This window comes from Cavia porcellus, unplaced genomic scaffold (genome assembly GCF_034190915.1).
Source record: "Cavia porcellus strain 051 isolate PalLab524CR breed Dunkin Hartley unplaced genomic scaffold, mCavPor4.1 scaffold_10, whole genome shotgun sequence".
Lineage (NCBI taxonomy): Eukaryota > Metazoa > Chordata > Mammalia > Rodentia > Caviidae > Cavia > Cavia porcellus.
In genome coordinates, this window is record NW_026947493.1 from 87435685 (window position 1) to 87450663 (window position 14979).

Sequence of the window (14979 nt, forward strand, 5' to 3'; positions counted from 1 at the left end):
AACTCATTCGTTAAACAAAGAATGTCTGCGTTAATTTTTACTTTGACCTTAAAAACATCCATGAATTTCAGTATGCATATAAAAATGTCATGTTTTGATGAAGCTTTTAACAACACGAATCGCTTTCTCAGGACCTTCAAGATGTTCTAATAGGAGGAACCCAGGGAGGGGCAAGACTTTGGGTCTAGATTGAAAGGAGCTACGTGGGCCCCAAAACAAGGAAACCCAAGTACCCAGCTTCTATAGCCAGCTGTGACTCAGAGATTAAAAAATAGACTACAGATAAAAGGAAGTTCCTGTGGACCACATGTCTGTACAGTGCTGTGTTTCTCTCTCACATTGACTCACTCAACCGAACTTTTGATCAAACATTTTGATAAAAGTCAAACAGACACAGATTGAGGTTGTTAGCTTTGGCGCAGACTAAACCCAAGCATTTGCGTTGCAGATCAGGGGCAGATAAATACCAGCCCACTAGAAAGGAGGCTGACATCCTTTTAACTTTAGAGCCCAGCTTTTCGCCAAGAGAGCCAGTGGGCCATGGCTAAAGCAGATTTTGTGGTAAGAATTGTGAACAGGTTTCATCTCTCATGACTACAAAAAAATACCCATAATCTAATAACAAAGTACCCAACCAGAAACAGTGTTACTGGGGCAGGTTGGAATGCGGTCATCAGTTACTGATGAATCTCTCCGTGATGTGAGGGTGGTGGTGACTGGAAGGTGCATTTGTGGAAAGGGCACACAGATTCTTGACTGCACGATAATCAGATTGAAGTCTTTCTGTCTAAAACCTGTTAAGTAGCACAGCCACAAGTCCCCTGATGTTCCTTCTAGTAAGTTAATAACAATTCATGCATAAATTGTGTTGGTGTCAGGATCTGTGAGAGAGACTTAAAATTTCAAAATGTGGTAAAATGAACAATTCAAAACACTGCTCATCCCTTTCACAAATGCTCTTGATCAGAACTTCCTTAAATTCTTCTAATAATTGAGAAACAGTTACTAGTAACTCGTAGTTCTCTGTTCCACACCTGTCAGACATAAACTCAAGATAATGGAAGCAAGAAACTAATACTTCTTTAAATAGTTTCATTGATCTGGTTAAAATTTTGTGATGAATCATAGATATTAAGTAACCATATACGTGAGTAAATGAACCAGGCAGATGAATTTTCTTTGGAAAAACCAGTTTTTCTTGGTTTCCTTGCATCTGGATTACAGGCAAGTTCCTCAGAGGACATTCATCACTGAATAATTTTCTTTGTTAATCTGTGTATCATCCATCACGTGTTCTAGACTGCCTTCTGTTTAAGATTTTTCAACCTATGAATAATAAACAAAATGTGACGAATCCATAAGAACTGGTTCTCATTGATTCAAAAGCAAAGTGCCTTCAGGAATACAGGAAGTATTTATTGTGTTGGAGGGCAGGGAGAAAGAAAAATATTCCTCTCATACTGTAAGTGGATCTGCCTAAGACAAAATGTTGATTACACGGGCGATTTATAAATCTCTGACCTTGAGAAAGCTGACACAATTATGTGAATGTTGCAGAAAACCTTCGCATCTGGCATCCAGGTCTTCTCCCAGGAAGACATGGAAAGCACGCTTTGTAAACAAGACCACCAGCACCTCCGTGTGCACCGTCTGGAATGTTTCACTAGGAAGATGCACGATGGAAACAGAAGGGACACTGGCCAGGTGAGCTCCGCCATGATCAGCAGGTGTGCTCCACTTAGCCCTCCAGATCGCTGGCCTGCATGCTGCAAGGCTGGACCCGCCCCACAGGCCTGTGGTCCTTCCGGCTCCCAGCCCTGCGACTTGGCCCCTTACCCTCCTGCCTAGGGCACAGCGCTGTGACTAAGGGTACGGGGCCACGGACAATGGCTCCACCACACAAAAGGCTGCTGTTACCCTCCACAGGAAGCCGGCTTAAGGAAGCTCCAAGGATTCAGGCTTTGGTTTGTTCCCTGTTCATCCTCAAAATCATTGTCTTTTCCCTGTCCCAGTGTGAGCTGAAGTCTTACATATACACCCCAAGAAGTGAGACAGAGGAGGAAGAGGAGAACGGAAAGCACACTGCTTCTGTCTCCACAGGGAATAATTGCTCAGAGCATCCTCCTCCAGGGTCCCTGCCTCAGAACTGAGCTGGCCACCTCACCTGGCTGAACAAGGGTCTACAAAGTGTCAGTTTTTTCTTACAAGCTACCCATAACTCACTCCCACCAAAAAAAGGTTATGACTGAGAGGCAGCAGGAATCAGGATAGGAAACCAGCAGCCTCAACAACACAGACAATGTCCTGAGGCCCTGAGTGGGCACTGGCCCCAGGGCCAGCCTGGCGCCGACCTCCTCCTCCACTACCTGCACACCAGCTTCCAAAGGAAGCCTCACACCTGCAGGGGAGCTTCGGCTTTGGTGCAGGCTCTGCTCCTCTGCTGACAGGAGAAGCATTTGGAGCTGCAAAGGGAGGATGGAGAAAGAGAAGAAGGCTGGGGCCTCACCTGCAGAGCTGCCAGCCTCTGGGTTCTGCTACCTGGTTACAACACTCGTGTGAGACATTGTTCTGAACACATTAAACCAGTGGCCAGAGTGTGCGGGCCTACGATGCATTCTTTGTTGGAACGTTTGTTCTGCCTGATTGCTGAACTAAGTAGCTGCAAACTCAGGTTTTGCCACCCTGATTAAGGAATATAGGTTGCATCAAGCAAAATGAGTCTGCTCTAAAGATATGCATAGAGAGCAGCCCAGGTACCCTTCAGTGACCCTGTTCACCAGAATGACGTGGAAAATGCACACGGGTATGTCCCATGGAAGGGCTACTCCCAAGGGGAGGGGCTTCCTATGGTGCAAAACGTTTGAATAAGATTTATTTTAAATGGGATGAAAGAGCTCAGAGACTTCTGACCTTATCTAGGTCTGTAGTTAGAGTCGCCTGAGATTCCTTTTAGTGCCATTCTGCCCTAAGTGAAAACCACTGATAAAGCTTTCAGAGAACCGGTCAGGTTTCCCTGGCAGGGCTCTGTAGGCTCAGGGTGTGACTTTACTCAGGACTCCTCACTCCAGGAAGGGCTTATTTCCCTCCCTCGAAGGGCACCTGGTCTTGTTCCACGATGCAATTTAGGTCTGGGAAGATTTGTGCTCTGCTTTAAGCAGAGCTTTAGAATCTCTCTCAGTGGGAGCAGCAGAGCATGTGATTGATAAGGAAGGCGATCCAGGGAGGGCCACCGCTCAGCCCTCCCAAACAGTCGCTGAAAAAAGCCTCCTGTTCCCGTTATGCGGCTCCAGTAATCCAGCTCCTCTGAACACATCAAGTTCCTCCTGTGCTTGGAAGCCAGCCCCCACACAGTCCTGGGGAGCCATGCTGGGCCCCCCAGTAGACTGTGACCCTGGTAGAACTACTGGAAAAGTTATGCTTGCCATGTTCTGGCCACTAAAGGAGACAGGTGCACAGCCTACAAACCCTATGTGCAAAGAGCTAAGGGTGTAGGAGGAGTGGGACTATGCCCAGATAGCACAGGAGCCCTGGTCCAGGATTGTGTCTGATGCCACCAGAGAAATCAAAGTTCGATGAGGCTGGGCACAATGAGAGGAAGGAGCTGCGCAGGTAGCAGCAGGCTCTGCAGAGCTGCCCAGATGCAGAGGCTTATGGGATGCAGTGCTCCCCGTGGGCCAGCAGGGCAAGGGTGGGGGCACAGGCGAGACAGAGGGGCTGCAGCTGCCTGAGCAGAGGTGGTGCCAGGAAGGGAGAGCATTGCTTCACTCCCAGTACAGGACCCTTGCTGAGAGGAAGTCCTGGCGGAGTTGTGCCCCAGAGGACCTGAGCGAGATCCACAGGGCAGGTGGTGGGCTATGGTGGAGGGCAGCTGGTCTGCAGACCCCGAGCCCCAGCTGTGTCTTCACAGCCCTGAGAGAACCGGGAAAGAGAGGGACGCAAGCTCATGGGCTTAAGAGTTGTGGATCTCACACTTGCACCAAGGTGACACCTGTCAGGAAGCCATTCTGAATTGTGATACTGACGTTTTCCCTGCCAGCCACACACAGGACACCCTCACAGACAAGCACCCCTCTTGAGGAATCGGTCCTCACCGGGTGCTTGGGCCAGATTTCTTGGACACAGGAGTCCACAAACAGGAGATGTTGAACACACTCGCATAAAAGGGGCTTTGTGTCAGATGGCTTCACCCAAACTCGGACCAACCAGGTAACACATCGTGAGCTCAACAGGCGAGGAGACGGGGTCCAGGATGGGAGGGAGAGCTTCCCAACTACGGTGTTTTCAGTGCACAACGCACAGATTAAGGCAGAGCTTTGGGAGCCGAGGGACCCTTCCTAGCTCCTCCAGGCGCCTGGTCTCAGAAGGGAGCTGCCTGTGCAGGCTTTCTCAAGCCAAGGTCTCTCCAGCCGTCTTCCTCAGCCCTGCTCTTCCAGGGCGCTCTCCACTTCAATTCTACTGTTTCCTCGAGTAGACAGTGAGCATCCTAGGGCTAAAGGGTGTAGACAGCGAGCATCCTAGGGCTAAAGGGTGGACGGCTGCCTGCTCCTGTCTCACTAAGGACAGAATCTGTCAGCACTATCTGATGAGGCCAGGAAATATCTGAAGGGGACACTGCCCTCTCTTCAATGTGAAGTAATGAGTTTAGAGGTGATAATGGTTTGTGAACGTAAATTTCATTTGTTGGTTTCCATCTGAGCTCTTTAAGCAGAGGATATTCATTAAATACCATTCGCATCTTAAAATCATGTCATTCTACAGTGGGCACTGAGGGCTTTAGGCACAGGGTTTCTCATACGGTGTTGTAAATATGGTAAATGTATAAAGTGAGGAAGACAGATCCGCTGTTTTAAGACTGGCACTTTGGTGTTGGCCGTGGATCATTCACTAGAAATTAAAATTCAGTAGCTGCTTCAAGCAACAGGGCACACAGCTCCCCATGGGCGATGCATGTGGACCAGGCCTCTGCTTTTGACACTGGACGGGATATCTTGACTTCACGGGTTAAAGTCAGAGAATGTCAGAGGAAACAGGCAGCCAAGATAGCTGAGTTAAACGAAATGGAAAATCATGATTTACTTTATTTTCTCCAGATAACCCATGCCACAATTTTATCACTTGCATGACAATTTTATTTAGTCCATCCTGATATGAGCTTTTAAAAGCTATAGGCATTATAGATACTTTTTTCTATACATCAACAAAATCTAAAGAAGGAATTCAGGAAGAAAGTGGGCCCAGGAGTACTGGCATCTCCTGACACAGTTCTTCATCACTGCTTGAGACTGATGAAGGTGGCACCAGCAGGGACCCAGCCACAGATGCGCCAGGCCCTGGGCTCCTCTGGGTGGCTTTGCCTACACTTACTTACAGAAAATCACAAGGATGAAATGCAATATTTGCTGATAGAGACACCAAGACTACTGAGAAATCCAGTAAGAAAGATGGTGAAATTTAAAAGGTAATGGCTTTTGAAGGTATCAGTAAAGATCACCTCATATGGAAATGACAGAAGGAAAAACACTAAGACGTTTAGCTCATGAAAACTAGGAATTCTGGACCTGAGCTGGGAGCCAGCAGTCTGCAGCCCTAGAGAGAACTGAGGCAGAGAAGGTGAACCCTGGAGTCTGCCGCCCACCAGGAGGGTCCAGCCTCCATCAGCCTTCCCAGCTACTAGAGATGCTTCCCCTCAGGAAAGCTGCTACACCGCCCGCAGAGCAACTCTCTCAAAAGACAGAAAACAGGACCCTATCTCTGGGACTGGGGTTTCAGTTCTCCACACAAAACACCAACCTGTGGGTTTTACTTTTCTGCCAAGAGTGAGCAAGTATCTACAGCCAAGAACTAATCCATAAATTTATCAATAACCTGTTTTCTAAATCAAAGCCCACCACGACCCCTTTCAGCTACCTGTAGCATATGCACATAGAGGAGGTAACAGAGGCAGGGGTTCTGCGACCAAAGGGTGGTGGGGTCCTGGGCAGGTCGACCCCATGTCTTAATAAGGTTCGGAATACAGCAGCTCAGCGTGAAGCATGAGAAGAAAGAGCAGAAATAAGCGGCTCCCTCAGACCCTTCCCTGGCCCTCTGCTCTGAGACAGGCCGTAAAAGAGAGCCCTGACCTCACTTCCTCTGATGGACCGTGCAGCCTGCGGTCCAGAGGTGCCCACTGTCCCTGGAGGAAAGGCCATGCCCTTGGGGACATGCAGGCCCCATCTCACCACTGGGTTGCACCCTTCATCCTCAAGTCACAGCGCTCTGAGCCTGGCCACTGTTTTTCACCCAAACATACAAGTACACATTCATCTGCATTCCTGAATCTTCCCTGCCGAAGGCTCCTTATGTCACATAAAACTTACTAAATGAAGTTTTGGGCCTCTTTTTCTAGCTTAGTCTGCCTCAGCAGATCGAGAAAAACCTTCTCAGTGACAGAGAGGACAGGGGCAGCAATCAGATTGACCCAGCAAGACAAACCTGCCCAGCCACCAAGATGGGCCCTTACAGAGCTTTCCTGGGAGGCACAAAGATCAGCTGCCCAGCTTGAGCCATTTCATAGGGATAATATTTAAGCTGACACTGCAGGCTGAGTATCCTGCAGCAGACATGCTGGGGACTGGAAGTGTTTGGATTCTGGATTATTCATCTTTATAGAAAGTGACATTTTGGGAAAGATTCATTCCATGTTGCATATACAACTGATACACATGGCCTGAAGGGACATTTGGTACAGTATTACATACTTCCTCGTCCCGTCACACAGGGCAGGTGTACGGTTTCTCACCGGCAGTATCGGGCCATGCTCAGAGGGTCTCAGGTCTCAGAGCAGTCCCGAGCTCAGGCTCTGGGCTGAGGGTGCCCAGCCTGTCTTGATGCACTGAGCTCCTACCCTACTCCTACCCTAAGCACTAGGAGAAGTTCTCCACTTTCACAACTTCATCTAACATCTACGATGACCTCGTGAATTAATAGACAGAGGAAGAGGAACCTGAAGCTTAAAGAGGATTAGGGAAGGAACCACGATTTCAAAAACTTGAGTTTGACTCCTGTTCCGGAGGCCGTTAATCACTGAGCTCTCACAGAATGAGCAGTGTGACTTTCCCTGCGCTCTCATTGCCTTTAGGTCCCAGAAGGTTAACTGACTCGTACCCATCTGCCTGCCACTCTCTGTAACCATCCCTTTCGAGCAGGAAAGGAAGGGCTGACCAGGGTCTGCAGCCCTGGGCAGTGTACCAGAGCATGTGGCCTCGCCCAGGGGGTGGAGTTAAGGAGCATCTGGCACCGCCCCTGATTTCTAGGGAAAAACCAAACAGAAAGAAAGCCTCCTGCTCCATGTGATAAGAAACACATAGGACAGGGGTGACAGGTTTGCCCGAGTCATCTGTGTCCCTCTGCTTACTTCGCCTTCTGCTCTGCTCTCCAGGGTGAGTCGTTCCAGTTGTCTGCTCTGCCCATCAGCAGACGGAGTCTCGGCCGCGTGCCCAGGTCATCACCCTTACATGGGTCACAGGACTCTTGGTTCTGGAGCGGACCCTCATTACCCAGGAGCACATGCGTAGCTTAGAAAGCTAACAATGCAGTTTTTATTGTCCTAATACCTTCTAGCTTCCTAAGTCTTCATGTCGCCAATCACTGAAAGAGGTCACCTCGTATGGAAATTACACCTGCTCATTCATACTAACATGCATAGTAATTAATACAGGACTTAATTATGCAATGTAATATGCAAAATTGATTCGAAGAGGTTCAGGTTTTTAAATTCCACCACAATAAATCCTCCATTTGGAATTTTTCTGAAGATAGTCATAAGTTCTGACAATTCAATCTTAATACTTTTTAAAGACAGACAATCTTGCATTTTGTTTTGACAGACAGAATACACTTTTGCATGTTACTGATGTCTTTTTTAAAACCTCCTATTGTGTATCAAGAATGGAAGCTCACAGAGCATATCCCGTGTTTGTCTAATGGCCGCTGGCCTTTCTCCTCAGGAGCAGAAACCATCTTTTCTTCTCTTGTCACCTGACAATGGGGTGGTATTAGTCACAGTTTGCATGGATTTCTGCCCACAAAGGAGAGTGAAGAAACCACTTCCCTCCAAGCCTAATAAAAATGCCCAAGGCTTTTTGTAGAAATACAAAATAGACTTGAGATACCAGCCCAACAGTGAAACTGAACACTGGAGGAAAAGTCAAGCCTCACTTTCTGGTACCGCTCTCTAGTGTCCTGAAGCCACCTGCAGGAGGGAGAAGCTGACCTGCGCATCTCTGGCGTCCACCTCTCCACCCCCAAGCTCCAGAGGGGAACCTCTTCCCCATCACCAGCACACAGAGGGACTCGTGCTGGTAAAGCAGGGCCGGCGGCCCCAGCCTGGTACAAAGCGAAGCTGCCCGTTGAATTGTTTGCTTATTAAGATCCCCAGTGAATGGAGACCGAGCATGCGGCTTCTCGGGGAACTCGGCCGCATTAGTTTAGGCGGCAGGGAGGCTGCTGCCCTTGGAGCAGGTGAGCAGGGTAAGTCACCGCTTTACTGCAGTATGAGCAGGAGCGTCTGCGCTGAGAATGGAATGCAGTGCACTTGCTGAGCGTGGCCACAGCGGCCATGGGTCTCCTCCACGCTGCTGATGTCCTGCTGGCCCTGGGGCTCTCTGTACTCCACGTGCTGCCGCCGCCTCAGGCTAATGAGCTCCATGTTAAATGCCTATCAGATCCACTCTTTGGGTCGTCCTGCAGAGAACAAGCCCATACAGACCTCTGGAGCCACTGACACATCTGTGACAGAGAAAATCATTTCTCCTAATGGCCAAGGCCACAGCGAGAAACACTTTAAGTTGCACAGGTTGGCCTGAGGATGCCTGCAGTTGAGTCTTTTCATGTGCAAACTAATGAAAGCCCTGAAAGACGGCTTAGCTTCGGAGCTTGCTCTTGGGACAAGTGCATGACTCCCAGGCAGTGAACCAGGAGCCGGGGCCGTCACAGATGTGCAGCCGACTAAACCAAGGCACAGCTCAGAGCAGTGGCCACTCACTTCCAGGTTCTCCCGAGTTGTTGAAGGTGCTCTGGGCCAGGATTTCTCAGCATCTGCTCTGTTTGGTTCTAATAGAGGCCCAACTTGTGAGCTATTTTGCTTAATTTAACTTGGTTAAACTCAAGTCTAAGATTTTCCTTCTCATGGATATAAGACAATTACTCTGGTCTGCTGAATACGGAGTGTTCAGTTCCAAATCCCTGTCCTGCTGGGCCAATCACAAGCATGAATGTACGAGGACACAGTCAGGCAGCAGCGACCCGGGGCTCATTTGAACTCAGTGACCAACCCCAAAGCAGCACAGCTTCCAAGTGAAGAAACCCGGGGCAAGGGGTTCCAGCACTGCATGGGGTGTGCACCTATAATTCCAGGCTGAACCTCTCTGCATGAGCCCCAGATCTTATCACACCCAGTCTGGATGCCCCACCACACACAAAATGACTTTTACCTTCTTTGAAACAACTCAAAGAGTCAGGGCATTCTCAGGAATGGATGTGTATTGTCACTACACAGAGTTTGCGCCTGGCTGAGTACGGAATGGTTTTCTTTGAGGCTGCAGTGTCCTCCAAGTGTCCCCTAAACCCTTGCAGTATGGTCACCTGCACTGCAGAGTCGCCTTTGGTCTCAGGCACTCAGAACCTCTATCACACTGGGACGCTTCACTCATCTTACACCTGTAGTTTCCTTAGCAGTCAGCTCAGCTTAAAGTCTTGACTCTATTACCACCCAATTGGGATCCAGATATCACTTGGAAAACTAAACCAGCAGAGTTTTACTCAAAGATCTGTGTAAAAGGAAACTGCATGTACACAGGAAGGCCTCAGAGCAGCCACCAATGATGCTATGTGAATATTTTTGCAGGGTGGTGTGCAGGGCCTGGTGATGGCAGGCTGTGTGCATGAGAGCTGAGCATCGTGCTTCTTGTGTGCTTCCCCATCCTACGAGCACTATTCTTTTTACATACAAGAAAATGAGGCTCTGTGTTTTTAAAAACAGATACGTAAATTTATCAATTACATTCAGCCTCTCACTGAAGCCACACAAGAATTCCAGTGCGGAAAAAGAACGTGAGCCTGAGCTCACACCCCTTGACCCGGATGGGAAGCATCTCTTCCCCAAAGATGTACAAGCCTGGCAAGCCAGGCAGCTGCTGTTCGAGCAGGCTCTTGGGGTGCTGTTGGGGAGTTCTTCTCAGAACCTCAAGGTTACTAAGAACAGTCCAGAGGAAGGGGGCTGGGGCTGTCTGCAGCTTGGCCTGGAGCACTCTGGGCATTCCTTCAGTGGGCACTGGACGCCCACAGTGCTGCACGTTCCCTTGGGCTGTGACAGACACCACACTCCCCTCCCCACCTCAGCCCCAGCCCAGGTAGGATGGACAGTGGATGCCCACCTTGCTGCTGCGCCTACCCCACCTCACCCTCTGCCCTCCCTCACAGACACCCAGTCCCGATGCTCTGGCTCAGGGACAGGTGTGATCCTCCATGTCCTCAGGCCACGTTCAGTGGGCTCCACTTACTCATCCATTGTATGTGTGCTTGCCTTTCTCTCTGTCCAAGCACCATCTTCCAAAATAACCAAAAATCACTAAGGAAGGATGGTGTTGCTCCTGCAGATCAGGAACTCTATGACCATTACCTCTTCTGGTCACCTTCCAGCGGGACCCAGCTATAGCCCCAGGTTAACAGTGGGGCAGCACCCTCTCCCATGAGTGCTGGGGGAAGCTGGGGTTACTATTCCCGGTGTGCTATGGGGAACGCAAAGATGCCACATTGGCCTCCAGAATCCGGCAGGAGGTTCTAAGCCTGGGAAGATATCACAGGACTTGGGGGGCACCAGGCTACCCGAGGGCACAGCTAGTGAGGGGAGCAGAGACGCTGCACTGCAGACAGAAGGAGCCGTGTTCTGGAAGCCAGTGTGTCCAGCAGCAGAACCTTCAGGGACCAAGCAGGACTATGGCTTCCATTTGTCCTTTCCCGTGCCTCTCTCCACTTGTTACCTAACGGGAGGGCACCCAGACCTCAAGGTCAGGAAGCCAAAAGTTTTCTTGCAAACTACAAATAATGAAAATGCGCGGTGAGAGCTTCCTCCCTGGGTGACCCCCGTCCTTCCAGTCACCTGTGACCTGCTTCCCCAGCTCTCTGTGCACACAGCCCGGGTGAAATGTCTCATGGGGATCCGTGCACGCTGGGCACCTCGATGCAGGAGGACCAGGGCCTGCCACGTGGAGATAGGACACAAGACCTCTAGTACAGCAACAGGCTTGCCGACCTGGAAAGATCACCGTGGAAACGGGGGCAGCAGCGGGATGCAGGACCCGCACCCGGCAGGGGAGATGCCGTCCAGGCCCCCTCTTCACCCGCAGCCCCTCCCCTTTCCTAGCGATGCCAGGGCTTGGTCTTTTTGCTGAGGTGCTATGGGCAGTTGCTTCACTCTGTACTATTTCTCAGTGCTGAGACTGGATAAGAACAACCACACAGGCCTGTGGGGCGAGTTTCCAAAAAAGGTCACACACTCTGCCCGTGATGGCAGATAGCCTCAGCCCAGGCCTACCCAGCCTCCACAGGAGCCCACTTACCTCGTCAACCAGCTCAGCTTCCAGGCCACCTGCCAGAGCACCCAGCTCACCCAAAGACACTGGAAGCTTGCACCATGTTACCAAGTGTTTTCCCAAAACTCCGGGAGAACTGAAGGCGAGGCTTCAACTCGAGTTCACTTCCAAATATACCAGAAATAACTTCTGTTATAAGACAGTTCTACTATTTTAGATCCTATGAATCATGCCACATGGACATGCTCAGAGTGCTATTAAAAACAAGCAAAAACCAGCAGTGAGAAGGGACATCCAGGTGAGCCTAGGAGAACTGGCTGTGGTCACCCACGGGCAGGTGCTTATTACTGGCTGGGTTGTGACCCGTGCTTCCTGGAGGACCAGGGGAGGAGTCGACTGACATAGGAAGGAGACCCTGGGCCCCCTGAGCAGCTCCTGGAGATCACTGTGATTGAAACTGGATTCCCAAGAAGGCTCTCTCTCACACGCATCCCAGACCAGTTAACAAACTCAGACACAAAGCAGCTAAAAACGTCATCCCCAATTATCAGCCCCCCTTGAAGCACAGGTTTCCACAAGAATAGCATCACTGATCAATAGCAACCCACCCCTACCCGAGGAGCCCTTTCTGAGAGACGCTCGCCAGCCCAGCAGGAAGAGCGTGTGCAGAGCGCTTCATACTTCAGGGTTAATTATTTGTCCTTTTTCCCCCGAGCCAATGAGAGCTTGACAAAAGTATGAAAGCTGTTGCTGAATTCCAAAAGGGCTGAAGAATCAGCTCTGTGGGATTCCTCACAGCAGCGCTGGGTCTTGATTGCTTTTGTCTTGGTGAGGGAGAAATTTCTAGCATGAGGGCCAAAGGATGACCTCTGCTCTTCTTCAAAGAGAAAGAGTTTTCTGCAGGCGAATATTATCACTTTGTTTTAGACTACTGATAAGATGGCAATTTGTTATTATTAACATTAAAGTAAAATCAATAAAGAGGTAACCAGGACTCACACACACACACCCTACAGAGCTAAAAGTTCGTATGCATCCTGTGAGTCATTTTCCATTTAAAATGACAGGCATGACATTTGTCCTGGTGTATGCAGAAAAGTTTTAGAATGCACTGAAAAACTTTGTGGTGGATTTTCAGTTTTTGTCTTAGTTATCAAACTTAAAATTTTAACGTCATCTTATAAAAAACTCTTGGAAGCATTTTAATTTCCAAGGTGATATCTGCTGTACCAAGAATGTCACAAAATGATCAAGGAAATAACTCTAAAGCAATTCAGGTTATTACTTTCTCAGTGAAATGCCGATGCAGGCCCGGGCTCCTTTCGGGTCTGCTGATATTCTCAGCACAGGCGATGCTGTGGGTCCTTCCTGTAACACCAGCCAGCTGAATGGAGCTGTAGAACTTGCCACACGTTATGGGCACTTTATCATTATTTTGATGACTTCAAACATACAGAATTGATCCACAAGGCAGAAGGGGCAGAGCTGACTGTCAGCAGCTGACTCTTGCGGAGCACACACTAAACCCTGTGGAGTACAGACACCAAATGAGCCGCAAGAGTTTGGCAGAGACACCCAACAGCCGTGGGTCAAGAGATAGGCGCCTCCCTGCACCAGGACCCACCTCACAAAGCAGCTCTGTGGGAGGGACACAGCCAGGAACCGCACTTAATGAAGTCGTCAATGGAGAGACACTGAGCGGAGGAGGGTCAGACACAGCACGGCCCCACCACTGGCCATGCCCAAGGCAGAGAAAGTAACATCCCTCTGCCACTGAGCAGCATCTCCGTCATCTGGAAAACTGCGTCGCAATGAACTATCTTCCAAGTCCTGTCGGCAATTACAGTCTACAATTTCAAAGATGAAACAGGATATCAACTTTCATCAGAAGTCAGCTTTCTAGGACCAAGTACACAAACATCTTGTCCTGTTCATGTGTTTTCTCATCCCTAACAGAAGGGTTAGAGGTTTCAACAGAAACTTTTTAAAAAGGAGCATAAATAAAAACACAAACAGGCTGACTCGGGCTGCAGAACTGGCGCGCCCACCGGGAGCCGGAGCCACTGTAGCATCCCTGTTCTAGGGTGCAGGCCCCACCGGCTCCCGAATCCAGGGCGCTTGGTGGAGCTCCTATCACACCCAGCTCCTCTCAAAGGACGGTGGCTGACACTTGGTCTGAGTTAAAAGGCTGTAGTAAGCGAATCCACACAGAAAGAGGCAATTCTGAAGAGAGGAAGTGGAGGGTGAGGAGGAGGGATGGCGGAAGCTTCAGAGCCACTGTCTAAACGAGACTGTCGGGGGAGGAGGGGACCAGGTTGGCATGCCATCGGGGAGGGCAGCCTCAGCCCAGACAGGGACAGGGAGGTCGGTGCACACACCTACAGACTCTGGAAGGGCAAGCAGTCCGACAGCAAACTCTGCTGGACCACTCAGGCTGGGCCCTCTGGCCTCAAGACGTGGGCGATCTGAAATTGTGGGAGGCCATAAGCAGAGATCTGAATACCAGCGCGTGGCTGGTGGGGGTCAGCTCAGGCCAGGGAGATGATAGGGTGAAGGCCACCGTGCACTGGCCAGCAAGGTGGGAAGGGGTCGAACTTGGTGAGAAGACAAGTGACCAGGGGCTGCACACAAAAAGACAGTCACGTTCACCAAGAAACATCGCTAAAGAAACACCTTTTAAAAACCCGAATAGAAACCTGACTGGTTAAGGACGTAGGCTGGCCGAGGCTGGCTTTGACTGGTGATTCGTGGTTATGGGTTCAGGAAAAGACTAAACTCTGTGGGCTCCTGCTTGCCACTGGGGATGCAAGTTTACAGAATAAACTATTTGAAAACCTGTGTTTCTTCCGTGTGGCAAACATGCCCCCCGAATCACATTTGAATGTGATGCTGGTTGTTTACCAAATCCATTTAGAGATGGTTAATGGCTGTTTTAACCACACGGTAACTCATTCTAGAATCGCTGCAGAGGTCCACTGGGCACCTCTCCCGGATTCTGTTTCTCAGAGAGTGGAAGGGGTGGGCATTCACATGTTAATACACTGGCTGCAGTTGAGCTGGGCATGAAAAATGTATGAACTGTACAGTATGTAAATCACCCCCCAATGAAGCTGTAAAAAGCATCACTGGCGTACGGTACTAGGATTTTATGTGAGCACCATGGCCTGTTACCTGGCGGCCGTTTGCAGGGAGGTCCCCGCACCAGGTAGGCTCTCAGCCAGTGCTTCTCAAAAGCATGGGTGCCAGCGAGCTGCTCGGTGGGCTGGGTGAGGCCGTCATCCTGCCATCCCCAGGCTTGCAGGCTCTGCCCCAGGCCGGCTGGAAACCACAGACACGCCAAGGGCCGAGGTCCTTGGAGTACTGCCAGGGAAGAGGAAGGTCACCCTCCCGTTCCCACTGAGACACCTCC

General features: G+C 50.0%; 1 protein-coding gene across 3 annotated transcripts in view; it reads right to left on the reverse strand.

Annotated features, from left to right (window-relative positions):
• Positions 1–14979, reverse strand: part of Angpt1 (angiopoietin 1) — a 174589-nt gene that overhangs the window by 123639 nt on the left and 35971 nt on the right. Inside the window, exon 1 of one of the 3 annotated variants that reach the window (XM_063257776.1) lies at positions 11598–11715. The exons of the other annotated variants lie outside the window; for them this stretch is intronic. The gene's annotated coding sequence lies outside the window, so the exon portion shown is untranslated. Of the gene's footprint in view, positions 1–11597; positions 11716–14979 lie in introns of those variants that run through there. 3 annotated transcript variants of the gene reach the window in all.